This window comes from Notolepis coatsorum (genome assembly GCF_963971535.1).
Source record: "Notolepis coatsorum genome assembly, chromosome: 8".
NCBI classification, from domain to species: Eukaryota; Metazoa; Chordata; class Actinopteri; order Aulopiformes; family Paralepididae; genus Notolepis; species Notolepis coatsorum.
In genome coordinates, this window is record NC_140172.1 from 128,260,172 (window position 1) to 128,274,575 (window position 14,404).

Consider the following 14,404-nt stretch of genomic DNA (forward strand, 5'->3'; position numbering starts at 1 on the left):
ACCTGGCCAAGCAGACAGACATAGCCTACGGCACTCTGGACTCAGCTCCACCAGGAGTTCTTTAGGGTAAGTGGTCTGGGACCCGTAAATGGTAGAACCTGACCTATACTGGATTTTTGGGGCCCATACCAATATTATTATATATGTATATATTAGGGCTGTCACTTTAACAAAAAATCGAATTCGATGGTATCATTCTTTTCAGCACAGTCTCACCTATATGAGCTGTTTTTATTTATAATTATTATGATCAAATGTTTTTTTTTTTTGTTTTTTTTTCCCCTTCAAGTTCGAATCTCGTGTTTTGAAATTAATTTCAAAATTCGAAAATAATGTGACAGCCCTAATATATATATATGTTTTTTTTATGTAGTCCCACACTGTACTTACTTACATCCTCAGCCATCTGTAAAAAAATATATATATTAAATACATTTTAAAAAGTGTGAGACAATTACTGAATTATATTTGAGCTGGAACCAAACTAGTTTGCATTGCATGTTCTATACTAAATAGCTTAATATTTACTAATGATGAATGCATCTTTATATTTAGGTAATAGGCAGGTATATAAAAAGAAAACGTCTGATGTCCTCTCTACTAACTCTAAACCACATATTCTCTAAAGCTCAGCTATGAGATCCATGCAGACAGTGCTGCTGAGTCTGCTGAGAGTAAACAACAATAACTGAGTTACATGTAAACAGTGGAGTCTGAGCGAGCTCTGCTGGACGAACTGTGATGACAACAGTTCTAAATTACCCCGAGCTTTGTTCTCTGCGTTATGTTCTGTAAAATTAAAAGGTTTAATATCGGCACCTATTGGCCAACATATCGGCCAATACCGATATGTCTGTGATAGGCCAATATCAGCCAAATAAATCAGTACATACTCACTCACTCCCCTCAGATGTCATATATTACACTACTAAAAAGTTGGGTTTCGCCGCCATGCGTTGAGCGCCATACCCGAGAATTCTCGGGTTTGATCCTTTGATCCCCGTTCTATACACTCAGCCGGAGCTCCTAGGTCTCCCTGGCTCATCTGCCTACGTGGAATTGCAATGACGATCGAATCTCACCAGGTGGCAGTATCGCCTACCTTTTGAACTGGGAACTGGGGATATCACTTGTCTTGTGATCCACTGCGGCTGTTTCCGCCTAGTGTAAAATGTAAAACATGCTTCTGTACCGATCACAGTGTCGTAGTTTACCGGACGTAAAACTTGCTTTTGGTAACGATCACAGTTTTGAGTTAAAACGACCCCCCCCCCCCCCCCCTTTGATGATTTGTGAAGACACATATGTACATGGGATATACCTTCGATTTGGAAGTATTTGGGTTTCGGGCGAGCAACCAGAACGATTTGGGCATATTGCATATAACGCGCCAGATCTCGCGGTCTATGAAAAAAGACTGGATTATTTTGGAAAGGGGCGATGTTTAGCGTGTAATAGTGCACAAACTACGGTATGTAGAAATTAACTCGTTAGTCAGTGATGGACTATGAACAATGCCTGTCAAATGAGCCATACTATTGTCTCCATAGCTATAATACAGAACACACGATGGGTCTGCAAACATCGCTAAAATGGTCAATAACGCTGGCGCCATTGAGTAAAGATGGGAAAAGGGGGGGCGGCTCAATGAGTTAACACAGGGGCGACAGTGGCTCAGGAAATACAGTGGTTGTCTGGTAATTGGAAAATTCCCGGTTTGATTCCTAATCCTAACCCTAAGTGTCCTTGAGCAAGAGACTTAACCCCTAACTGCTCCGGATGAGCAGGTTGGCATGGTTACAGGATTGCCCCCGCCATCGGTGTGTGAATGTGTGAGTGAATGGGTGAATGTGAGGCTTAAGTCAATTTTTAATAAAGTGCTATATAATGCAGCCCATTTACCATTCACACACACTTAAAGGGACTTGGTGGTTTGCACAGGGTCATTCTGAGGGACATATATATAATACACACATAAACAAACACACACATGCACACATACACACACAGTTATATAAAGTGAGTTATATTATAAATCATGTGTATGTAACAGCAGCCATCTACACACACCACACACACACACACACACCACACATTCAGGTGCACTTATGGCCACTTAAAGGAGCTCAAACGTAAGCGCTGGAAGGACAGTGTTGTCATCACCTAGCACTCAGTACGTCTATATATTGTGGTTCTCATAGGCCCATTTCAATATTTCATGCATGGACATTACAGTAAGGCTCACCTTAATGCATATGGTTATGGTGGCTAGAAGGTTCAATATGTCGATGCGGACGACTCGGTTGGATTTGGTAAATGAAAGGGGCAGTTTACGTCAATCCGAATATTACTTGAGTAATTGCTTAGCTTACAGTCTATTCCTGATGCAATCCAGGCTTTTCCTTGTGTAGAAAGTCTTTTTCGGAAGTACCTCTGTTCAGTAACACATATCTGCTACTATATTCATCCGTATTACCGTAATCCTATATGTTCATATACGATTCAGTACAATTATGGGTAAATGCAATTGTCAATCTTAGAAGAGGAACACGAATGACCCAATAATTGACTCCAGCGTTCTGACTAACCACCATGTCCTTTCTACCCTGTGTTGCATACGGCCTTTGCTCTTTCCACCCACGACCCCTGACCCCTGCCCCCCGCCCCCCCCCCCCTCCAAAAAAACAACAACAACAACACAGCGGTCAAAGATCGCCGTCTACGAGAAGATGTGGGGCTACATGAAATCCGCCGAACCCACCGTCTTCACCAAGACCACGGCGGAGGGCGTGGCGAAGGTCCGCAAGTCGAAGGGAAGTACGCCTTCCTCCTGGAGTCCACCATGAACGAGTACACGGAGCAGCGCAAGCCCTGCGACACCATGAAAGTGGGCGGGAACCTCGACTCCAAGGGCTACGGAGTAGCCACCCCCAAGGTTCACAGTTAAGGTGGGTGGAATAGTGTAACAATATGTCCCCGCGTGTTGTTATGGTATTCCACCTTCCCTGGTGTGCCGCCTTTCTGTTCATATCTCTCTATCGCTCTTTTTTCCATCCGCTGCTTGGTTTGGGGGGGAGGGGGGAGGAGGGGGGAGGAGGGGGGGGGGGGTGATATATGAAGTAGTGGCTTCTTGACATCTGTGTTTGCTGCATGCACGCTGGGGTTCATCCTAACCAGGGACGGGGTGTCTTTTTTCCTCATTGCAGCTCGACCACGCCAGGTAAACCTCTGTGCTTGCGCTTATGTTGATTTTTGCGGGAAAGGATGTTTGGAATGCGCATGCACTTTGACCATTAGCGGATTACATTACATAGAGATCATGTGTATGAATGCAATTTATAACACGGCACCTGTTTTTAAGTCTTGTACGAGAGATCTGACTGATGCTAATTGCGATGTTGCGTCTCCTTCCTCTGCCGTCTTGATGTCAGTAGCCTAGACTGAAGTGATGTTTTGGGAGCCATTTGAACGCTCAGCCCCGGGTGACTCTGCCAGACGCTGCCGCTGCCTTTCGACACCGAGTGGAATTACAGACCTCGCCGGAGAACACGAGGCCGTTACTGTGGGGGAGTCGCAGTTTCGCTTTGCACTCTCATCAATCAGAGCGGGTCGGCAAACACTCACGCGGGAAATAATTGATCGAATGTATCGCGGGCCGAGATCGCACTCGCGCCCGTGTGTAGGGGCCCGGGAACTACCGCAGAACGAGCAAATAATTGCTCGTGTTTTGAGCGTTTTTTTCTCTTCTCCCAGAGTGCAGATAGGAGTGAATTGTTGCACGGCGTAAAAACATTTCAGGGAAAACACCGCGCAGAGGACGTTTTTATGGAGACGAGCTGGCTTCATGTGGCCTATTTCATACATAATACATATTACAGTATAACAATATTATTACAACACAGTTGTCATCGATTGACTGCGGTTAAAAAGTGTGGGAAAGTACCAGTGGTGGAAAGTAACTAAGTATTTTACTCAAGTACTTTTCTACTTTTTACTTAGGAATACACAAACTAAGGGCGGCTGAGTGGCGCAGTGGGCAAGGCACTCGCCACTAACGCAGGAGATTCTGGTATCGAGCCCAGCTCTCTGCATTGCTACCGGCTTGGCCGGCCGTCATACTAACACAATTGGCAGTGTTAGGGGTGGGAAAGCCGGTGGGTGGGGATTGGACGTTGTGGACAGCGACTCCTACAGGTCGGTTGGGTGACGCCGGTACGGCGGAAACAGGAAGTGTCGGGGCAGCGTGAGCCTCCCACATGTTACTCCTCGCCACTGAGAGTTCGAGCTGTTGCGGTGAAAAGATGCGACAGGCTGCCTCCTCATGTACCGGAGGGGACACGGGATGCAAGGCTTCTATCCTCACTACAGCCGACCAGTGGGAGGCATAGTCTAGCAACGTTCAAGACAGGGGAGGGGAGAATTGGAAATACGAAATTGGGATGGGAGAAAAAAATTTAAATGGGGAGAAAAAGTGGATAAAAAAGAAAAGGAATACACAAACTAACTAGGGCGCGAGACACTGGTATCGAATCCGGCTGTCAGCGTTGCCTCCGGCTTGGGCCGGCCGTCATACTGGCTCAATTGGCAGAGTCAGCGGGAGGGAAGCCGGTGGGTGGTAATCTGGTCGTTGTAAACAGCGACTCCTACAGGTCGGTCAGGGCGCCTGCACAGCGAGGAAGGGAGATGGTGAGGGTAGCGTGAGCCTCCCACACGTTACACCTCACCAATGAGAGTCCGCGCTGGCAGGTGAAAAGAAGTGGCTGGCTGACTCCGCATGTATCGGAGGGGACATGTGATAGTATCTATCAACCCTCCCTATACCGACCAGTGGGGGGCACATGCGAGCAATGACCAGGAAGGGAGGGGGGGAATTGGCATGACTAAATTGGGATGGGAGAAAAACACAGAAAAACAGGAGGAGAAAAAGTTAAAAAAATAAAATAAAAAAAAGGAATACACAAACTACAAATACACAAATACACTACTCATTTATATAGGTATGTCGTACTTTTACTTATGTAAAGGGACTGTGTACTTCTTCCACCACTGGATACAAACACAGGGGAAAAAGCTTAGGATTATTGCACCTTTGCACGGAGCGCCCGCCTCCTCCCGGCCGATAAATCAATCACACCTTCCTCGTGTTCGCTGTGAGTTCCTCTGAACCGCGCAGAGTCTCTGAACTTGAGTGGAGAACATCGGGCATGTTTGTTTTTCCAACAAGGTCGGTGCCAGTGTTCCCCCCACTGCTTTGACCGTGGAAGAGTCCCTGACAGATCACGGTAGGCTGCCATCTTGTTTTGGGTCTGGATTATCATTTTCTGTCAGTCACTCTTCCTGATGCCTCCTGGGAAACACGAGCGCAGCACAGAGCAGACCAGGCAGTCACTCAAGGCTGCTACTTCACGTGGCTCTTGTTAACCCTTTATGCGCTGAGCGGCGTTCAGCACCTCGGCTAGCGGCTCCTCATCAGCTTGAGATGCTAGTCGTGTGGCTCAGTGTTTACATTTCTGATCCATTTCATTGTTCATTGTTGACTGTGTTTTTCTTTTTTTATATATATCTATATATTATTGCGAATTCATTTAAAAAAGGACCCAAACACATAATGAGGCAACTCACTCTCTCTCCATCATCTCTCTCTCCCTCTCTCTCACAAGTCTCTCTCTCTCTCTCATAAGTCTCTCCCTCTCTTATACATCTTCTCTCTCTCTCTCTCTTTCTTTCTCTCTCTCTCTCTCTCTCTCTCTCTCTCTCTCTCTCTCTCTCTCTCTCTCTCTCTCTCTCTCTCATAAGTCTCTCCCTCTCTTACATCTTCTCTCTCTCTCTCTCTCTCTCTCTCTCTCTCTCTCTCTCTCTCTCTCTCTCTCTCTCTCTCTCTCTCTCTCTATATATATATATATACATATAAAGTTATTATTATTATATATATACATATATTCTCTATCTCTATTATTATTATATATACATTATATTCTCTATCTCCCTCTAAGTAGTAGTTATTAAGTTCTACAAGCCCTCAAAAGACTACATGAAATTATGATACACTTTCCAATCCATCTAATCACGTTTTCCTACCAGGCGTAACATGCCTGTACAACACAGAGATTTGATCTGCACAGCGTACAACTATATAAAATGAACACAATTAATTTGGAATTGCCTATTGCTCAAAGCATAGTGTACAGGCCCAATCCGAGGAGAGAGAAAGAGAGAGAGAGAGAGAGGTTTTGCGCTCGCTGTGTTTTTGGGATCCGGGGGAGAGACCCTGTTCAGGGGACGTGATGGGATGTAAATCAGGTTAGAGAGACATTAACGTTACCTTTCCACCCTTGTCCCCTCTCTTTGCCAACCCCACCCCCCTCCCCCTCCCCCCCCTCCCCTCCCCCCTCCTCCCTCCCCCTCCTCCTCCCCCTCCCCCTCCCCCACCTCCTCCCCAAATTGGACAGCATTACTCACCCCCCCCCCTCTCACCAAATATGTTTTATCGTTTTCAAGAAGTGCAGTTAACCTGGCAGTGTTAAAACTCAATGAGCAAGGCCTGTTGGACAAATTGAAAAACAAATGGTGGTACGACAAGGGCGAGTGTGGCAGCGGAGGCGGGGGCGAGAAGGTTAGCCACTATGTCACTAATGCCCCGTGTGACCGTGATGCGGGTGAAAAATAACTAAGTTGTTGCCTTGGCAACGGGGGCATCTGCCGGGGCGACGCCGACACAGAGGAAGTCGCCAGACGGAGACGTTTTTTCCTTATAGAGAGAGAGGAGAGCGATTACTGTCAACGCAAAAGAACATTTGCTGTGATATTTGCACGGTTAAACTATTGGTGCCCCACCCCCCCCCATCCCGTTTAAACTACCCCAGTGGTTTAGAGCCCCGACGTGTGGTCATACTTCACTATTGGATGTCTGAAATGTACCTCATGTGTCGTGATGATGGGCCATGCCGCTAGCGCGGCCTTCGTTTGTCGCCAGTTGCCATAACAACAAATGTATTTTATGAGCCAATAGTTTTGTGTTGACAGCAGTGGCCTCCGTGTTTCTTGTGAGATAGGCCCCGGCAGTATGTGCCCGTTCCAAAAAAAAAGCGACGCAGCCGGTGGGCCCCCCCCCCCATATATACATATATATATATCTCTTAGCTCGACCCAGACCCCCCCCCCAAACCGTCCCAAACAATCTCGACCAATGAGCATAGAGACATGTAGACGAGGAGGGGCGCGCGCCCGGCCGGCTCCGTCGCTTTGTTATTTAAAGAGTACTGAGCTGCTCTTGTTTTTGGGCTTATTCTGACTGAATAACATAAAATAACATGTCCTATGATGTTATTTATGTTATTTTCCCCCAATCCCCCCCCCCCCCCTCCCCCCCGTGATTTGAAGAACGCCCGTAAACCTTGCCGTATTGAAACTGAGTGAAGCAGGAGTCTTAGACAAACTGAAAAACAAATGGTGGTACGATAAGGGAGAGTGTGGACCCAAGGACTCGGGAAGTAAGGTCAGTCTCCCACCAGCCCTGGAGCCCCCCTTCACTGTCTCAAATGCACACTTTTGTTAAAAACCCCGCTGGCAGTACTGTTCTGTTATCGCAGCAGGCTCTCTGGCTTATGACGAGGCACACACAGAGAGAGTGAATGGCAGACGCACACACACACGCGCACAGGTAGAGGCTTGAGGCGTAGCCTGAGGGATGCGGCATGACAGAGAGAAGGCACGGTGCGGATGTTTTACAGCAGCTAAAGCGATGTACTGTACTGGTAGAGATCACACACTCGACTCGCGTCGGCTGCCACCTATAGGATGGTCTCGGGGCATGTGCAGGTTGTCGTGTCACGCTAGGCGTTAGCCGCACTGTTTGCCTCGGTTGTAAAAAAAGCACACACTGATCCGTGTTGTTGACGCACCGCAGCATGTCAGCCGCTGCCACCTTTTTAAGAACAAAGCTGCATGTATTCTCCACATCGATAGTGTCCCCCCCACCCTTTCCCCATCGACTGGTTAAGTGTATAAAGACACACACGTTTCACCTGTCATTGAGACAAAAAGCATGACGACATAGGCAGTGTTTTGTGTCAAGCTGGTTACTTGAAAAGCCCTTTTAGGGAGGAAGCTAACCTGGCTAATGAAGATAAAGACTTCCTCCTGCGCGTGTTTGTGTGTGTCAATCAAAGCGCAAGGAGAGAGAGAGAGAGTGAGAGTTTAATTGCAGAAGTATAAATAGCAAGGGGGGTTACGGCGCCCACTTAAGAACGTGAGGCTTGAAAGATGGAGAGTGAGTGATTAACGCAGTAGAGTTAATTGTTTTCTAGTTCACGCTTGCCGGAACACTCCAGTCATGCTAGTGGTGAGATAGTGATAGATCTTATCAGACCTATGTGGGTACGGTTACATGCAGCAGCACAACAAGTATATAGGCACAGAGATCAAGAAGTAGAGAAGTCACCAAGTTGATTTAACTGTTTGTGTATCTGTGATCTGTGTGTGTTTGTGTTTGTTGTTGTGTGGTTGTGTGTGTGTGGGTGTGTACGTGTCTATGTACATTATGTCTAATGCGTTTGTGAACTTTGTGATTTGTTGCATGGTGTGTATGCGTGTATGAATGAATGTATGTTTGTGTTTGAGTGTCTGTATCTTTCGCCGACACTGCTGCGTTGTCCCTGACCTCCTGTCTCCTCTCCTCGCCGGATGTCCCCCACAGGACAAGTCGTCCCAGGCCCTGAGCCTTAGCAACGTGGCGGGCGTCTTCTATATCCTGGTGGGGGGCCTGGGCCTGGCCATGCTGGTGGCCCTCATCGAGTTCTGCTACAAGTCCCGCAACGAGGCCAAGAGAATGAAGGTGGAGCCCCAGTCGCAACCTCACCACCCCCATCACCACCACCACCACCACCACCGTCACCCCCTCCCAACCTCCAGCCCCTGTCCTAGCCCCCACCCCAGCCAGAGTCCTGAGCTGAGCCCCTCCCCGAGTGAACACAACTTAGCTGATTTTAGTGAGGATTTCAACGGGTATGGGGGCGATGGGAATGTTGATAGTTGCGTTTTTTTTTTTTAACTAGGAATGACTAGTGTAGGAAATAGAATCTGGATCAGTTGTTGAAAGATACAGAAACATACAGTAGAATGACAAACATAAAGATGCCTACCCACATGATTTATCTCACAGAGAATAAAACCTGCCATTTCAGTTTCTTTGAAATTTTAATTCAACTAAACTCATTTTTAATAAGGCTGTCAAATTTAATTCACACCGATTTTATTGATATAAGTAGACAGTTTCACGGCCGTAGGGATGGAATGGATGCTTCACAAATGGCTGCGGTACATTGATGGAACACCACAAGGTAGTTCATCACTGTATGTCTCGACACACTCTTCTTTCAAATTGGCTCGTTTGGCTTTAGTGTATTGATTACATGCCATGTGCAAATTTTGCATCGTCTGATGTAGGTATGTGCTTGTTAAGGCCTCCGCTGTTATATTTCATGCTGGCTTTGCGTGTTGCTTCGCCTATTGGACTGCTCCATGCGCCAATTGGCGCTTACTGAAGGAATGCACCTATCACTGACCAGAACAACACCCCCCTGCATGTATATAAGCAAGTGCTGTTGCTGACAAACTCCCTTCCGCTTCTTTCACACTGATGAGTTTTGCAGTGCTGATCGAGACGACTTCTCTTCTTCTCATGGACACCATTCCAGACGGACCAGTGGTCCTTTTCAGAGCCAACTCCCGGAAAGAGCTGAAGGAGCTGGCACTCGTCCTCGAGCCACTGCTATTGAATAAGCTGGAGCTTGTCCTTGTGAGGGTCTCTGGTCCCGCTGGCCTCCGCGTCAAGGCAGAACTCCAGTCCCGCTGGCCTCCTTGTCGAGGCAGAACTCCAGTCCCGCTGGCCTCCATGTCGAGGCAGATCTCCCGGAGGAGGTTCTTCTGAGCGGCCCTTTTAAGGTCTAACCCCTGAAAGAGACTACCCTCACGAGGAACGTTCCGGTCACGTCCTATTCCACAGCTGCCGTGATGAGGATGATCCCAGAGTATTCCCACTTTCTGGCTTACGTCAACTACCCCACTGTTGATCATCGAGGTAGACAGGCAGCCATGAAATTGGTGTGAAATCCCTGGTGTTTCCTAAGCTGATCCAGGCTTCGGCCGTGGACCCCCACCCTGTCACCCATTCCCGAGCCTGATGGTATGGTGGGCAAAGCCCACCCAGCGGCAGCCCTTCCTGTGCCCTTGTTACCCTCCCAGTGACCCATACATAGCTAAGGCTGGTATGAACATGGTTGGGATCAGAGCTCCCACCACCTGCACCGTGTGCAGCAACAACAAGCTACCTCAACTAGAGGCCGCTATGCGATTTCTATGCAGTACGGCAAGACAGTATGGATAGACAGAACGTTGAGACTGGGGCATGTAATGCAATTCACACCCCCCCCACCCTCCGTTCCCAGGGTTGGTCCTATCAGACATGATGGCAGCATCTGCTCTCGCCGAAGAGATTCGGGTGCTGCTATCCAAATATTGTTCCACCACATGAGTCAATGAACCGGTACTTCCTGGTTATTCCTGTTCCCAAGAAAACCAGTAGATTGAGTCCTATTCTAGAGATCTCGTCACTCAATCAGCTGATTCCAGTGAAGATGTTCAGAATGCTCACAGTCAACAGCCTGTTATGCTCCTGTTGTGTCAGGGGGGACTGGTTCACGTCTATAGGTGCATTCCTTTTATAGGTAAAGTGTTTGGAGACGGCTATTGAACCTCTGCACCACCAGGGAATACACATTTTATTCTACCTGGATGACATTTTGGTTCTCAGGCAGTCAGAATAGACAGTAAAGATTCATACCAGAATCAACTGAAAAAAGAGCACTCCTTTTCCCAGCCAGAAGATGGTGTACCTGGGAATTGTTCTGAACTCTCTCCCCTCAGTGCCAGGAGCATATCCTGTCATCTCTACAGGTGTTTCACCCTCACAGGACGATCACCGCTCTGTCAGTGTTGCTGGGCTGGATGGCTGGCTTTACTGTACATGTGCAAATTACAGAGGCGGGTTGCTCTGCGCAAAATCTACCCTGTGCGCCAGAAAGGGAATCTTTTAAGAATCCCTTCATCGGTCAAAGTCGTCCTGAATCACTGGAGGAGATCAGAGATCCTCTCGAGGGGTGTTCCCGTGGGCAGTACACCATCCCACGCGATGGTAATCACGGACACCTCTCAGATAGGCTTGGGGAGGGAGAGAACCTCCTCCCCCCCCCTCCGTGGTTCTCCGGCAGGCCGAGAGATAGCCCTCCCCTGGGAATGGACGCGTTCTCCCTGTTCCCATGGCCACGCAGGCTCCTCTATGCGTTTCTCCCCATCCAACTGATAGACCAGTTGTTGGAGACGGTGAGACTAGAGCGCCGGACTCTCATTACCTGCCTGTTCCCTGACCGGATGCCGCTCCTCCATATGGGCCACAGTCTCAGGAAGCCGTGTCCCAGGTGCACGGCAGCGCTTGTCATCCGCCCCCGTCCTCGGACAGCGGCTGGCGGCTTTGTTTCTGAAAGGTTGAACCTCGAGAATTCCGTCTGTCGTCAGAACCATTCAAAGCGCTCACTTTGTAAACCTATGTTTATGAGGGGAAGTGGCTCTCATTCCAATCATAAACCTCCTTTTAGCCACCCGCTGGTGGGGGAACGGTAATTAGTTTCCCTTTCTGGCACACACTGGGTCGATTCTGAGTCAAGCAAACTACCTCTGTAGCTTTACACGCATGTAGACCCAAGTGGACCACTGAGTGGGCTGCTGTCATTCTGATGAGGAGGCACTGGCAGAGCAGTGACCATCCTGTGGAGCTGGAACCCCTTTAGGGACGACAGCAGAGGGACAGCAAAAATTGACCGTGGTCTACATGAGAACCATTTAGGGTGAACTGTATGCAAGACCAGAGGTAGGGGACCAAATCAAATCAAATCAAATGTATTTATAAGGCCCGACAACACACGTTAATGTCCCCATGGGCCGTACAGGTCTTCTTTAAACAAGTCAAGAAGAAAACATAACAATAAGTCAAGAACAGAACAAGAACACCATAAGGTCCAAAAAATTTAAGATAAATGCAAATAAATGAAAGAATGCAAGCACTCCCAGACATACCCCACGCGAAGGTAAGGAAAAACTCACTAAAACCTAACAATAGGGAAAAAAGCTCCACAGGCAGTGTGGAGGAGAGAAACCTTAGAAGGGCCATTCAAGGGGGGATCTCCCTTCTTAGATGTTGGTGATAGTAGTGTTCAGTTGGTAAGCATGCACTCATGTGTGTAGTGAAACACAGATGAGTGCATGCAATAGCAACTGAACATTTTGAAAGATTAAAGATAGAGCTAGTAGCGATAGCAACTGAACATTTTGAAAGATTAAAGATAGAGCTGATAGCGGACCACTGACTGAGAGTGGTGGGGAACAGCAACAGTGGGCGCCGTGGTCCGCATGAGAACTGTTTCGGGGTGAACTGTAATGCGAGACGAGCTGGCACCGTTAGAGTCAAAGCGAATGGTGGCTCCACTGAGACCCAGACTGGCGCTATGGGCAGCTCTACCTGCCCTGGAGCAGCGGGAAGGCTGGTTTGCACGGGACAACTGAACCGTGTGGCCGTTTATAAGTGACTGTCTGTAACCTCAGGGGCCGTTCTGGTGGAGCAGGATGCTCATCACACGGTGTTGAAGAGGAGTTTCTTGTCGGTGTTGGAAGGTGCTTTTAGTGCAACCCTCATCTGAAAGGAAGGGAAGGGAGATCCAGGCTTCTGCCCCAGCTTCTATACTAGCTGGGGGGCGTGGCCCTGGTCTGTGATAGGTGCGTTGGTACGATTATTTCAGCTGGTGCGTTATTGGTGCACGAAGCAGTCCCAATAGGCGAAGCAAGATGCAGAGCCTGCATCATGATGTATAACACTGTATCTCTCGGGTAGGACAGTTTAATGAATATGGACATTTTAATGTGTTTTACAACCATGATAAATCTAAAAATGTGCAGTGGTTACACACACACACACACACACACACACACACAGCATCCCTAACACATAGCCCTAATAATCAAAAGCCTAACCCTAGTTTAACCCTTGAACCAGAGTATTTTCTCCATCTTTCTATGCTTGGGGGGACATTTTTGTGCAACAAAAAAACACAAAAATACATGCACACACACACACACATCTGCACTGTGTGTACAACCTGGAGCCATAGTCGTACCCAAATCCATCAGACACAATAGGCAATCACTGCACAACCACCACCACCAAACTTAATGAGAAAACCAGGCGTGAGCTCACAGCACACAGAAGCCGTATATAACGAAGTCACGTCCAAACACGACACATTGTGGGAACTGACAGGGGCTAAAACGTAAATGTAAGCTAAGCATCTCTCCATCTGAGCTGAGCTTATTGCTCTGGGCTGTTTCCTCATGGATATTTCCCCCGAGGGCGGCCATTATTATTAGACTTGCAGATGTGTTTTTTGGTCCAGTCGGTGTGTGTGTGTGTGTGTGTGTGTGTCTGACACGGTTATATGTGTCCCCCATCGACACACTCCAGCTCACCTACCCCCCATCCCCATCTCCGCTCATTAGCCTCGACTTCTGCTTGGTCAGCCTCCCTTGTCCCCCCGCTTGCATCAATCACCCGCTGTAATAACTCTGACGCTCATGAATTCACACGCAGCCTGGATCGCCGCTGATATCCTGTGTACTGAATGGCCAGGTGTATTATTCCCACTCGTAATGCTTATCCTAACGTAGCCCGTTTCCACCGGAGAGTGTCATTGTTATGCATTACCCATCAATCAGTCGTGTTGTTTTCTTTTTTTTTTTTTTATTTCCTTTTTTGCTAACACAGAATATTGAAATGTGATCTGTTCCAACCCCACCCCCCCCCCCCCCCCTCCCTCCCTCTATACACACACACCTATTTGTCTCTCTCTCTCTTTTTCTCTCTCGCCCACAGCTAACGTTTACGGAAGCCATGAGGAACAAGGCGCGCCTGTCCATCACAGGCAGCGTGGGGGAGAACGGGCGTGTGCTCACCCCCGACTGCCCCAAGGCGGTTCATGCCGGGCCGCCGCTCCGCCAGAGCTCCGGCCTGGCGCTGGTCTCCGCCGACCTGCCGTGAAAACCAAAAACCTCTCAAGTGCCTTATTCTGAAATGACCACCGCCCACTACTACTACTACCACTACTACCACTACTACTACTTCTACTACTACTACTTCTACTACTACTACTACTACTACTTCTACTACTACTACTACTACTACTACTACTACTACCACCACCACCCACTAGCTACCAGACACAGGATTAACACCACACACCTTGACCAGACACTCACCGGTGGACAGACTGAAGAACTTAACGTCCGGAGGATATTTTTCGAC

General features: G+C 48.2%; 1 pseudogene across 1 annotated transcript in view; it reads left to right on the plus strand.

The window, feature by feature from the left end:
* LOC311233557 (glutamate receptor 4-like) overlaps positions 1-14,140 on the plus strand; it is a 136,512-nt pseudogene extending 122,372 nt beyond the window's left edge. The window contains exons 8-12 of the transcript in view: positions 1-66; positions 2,703-2,948; positions 6,499-6,613; positions 8,696-8,833; positions 13,976-14,140. The product of the transcript in view is annotated as a glutamate receptor 4-like (transcript). The remainder of the gene's footprint in view (positions 67-2,702; positions 2,949-6,498; positions 6,614-8,695; positions 8,834-13,975) is intronic.
* Positions 14,141-14,404: the final 264 nt, after the last annotated feature.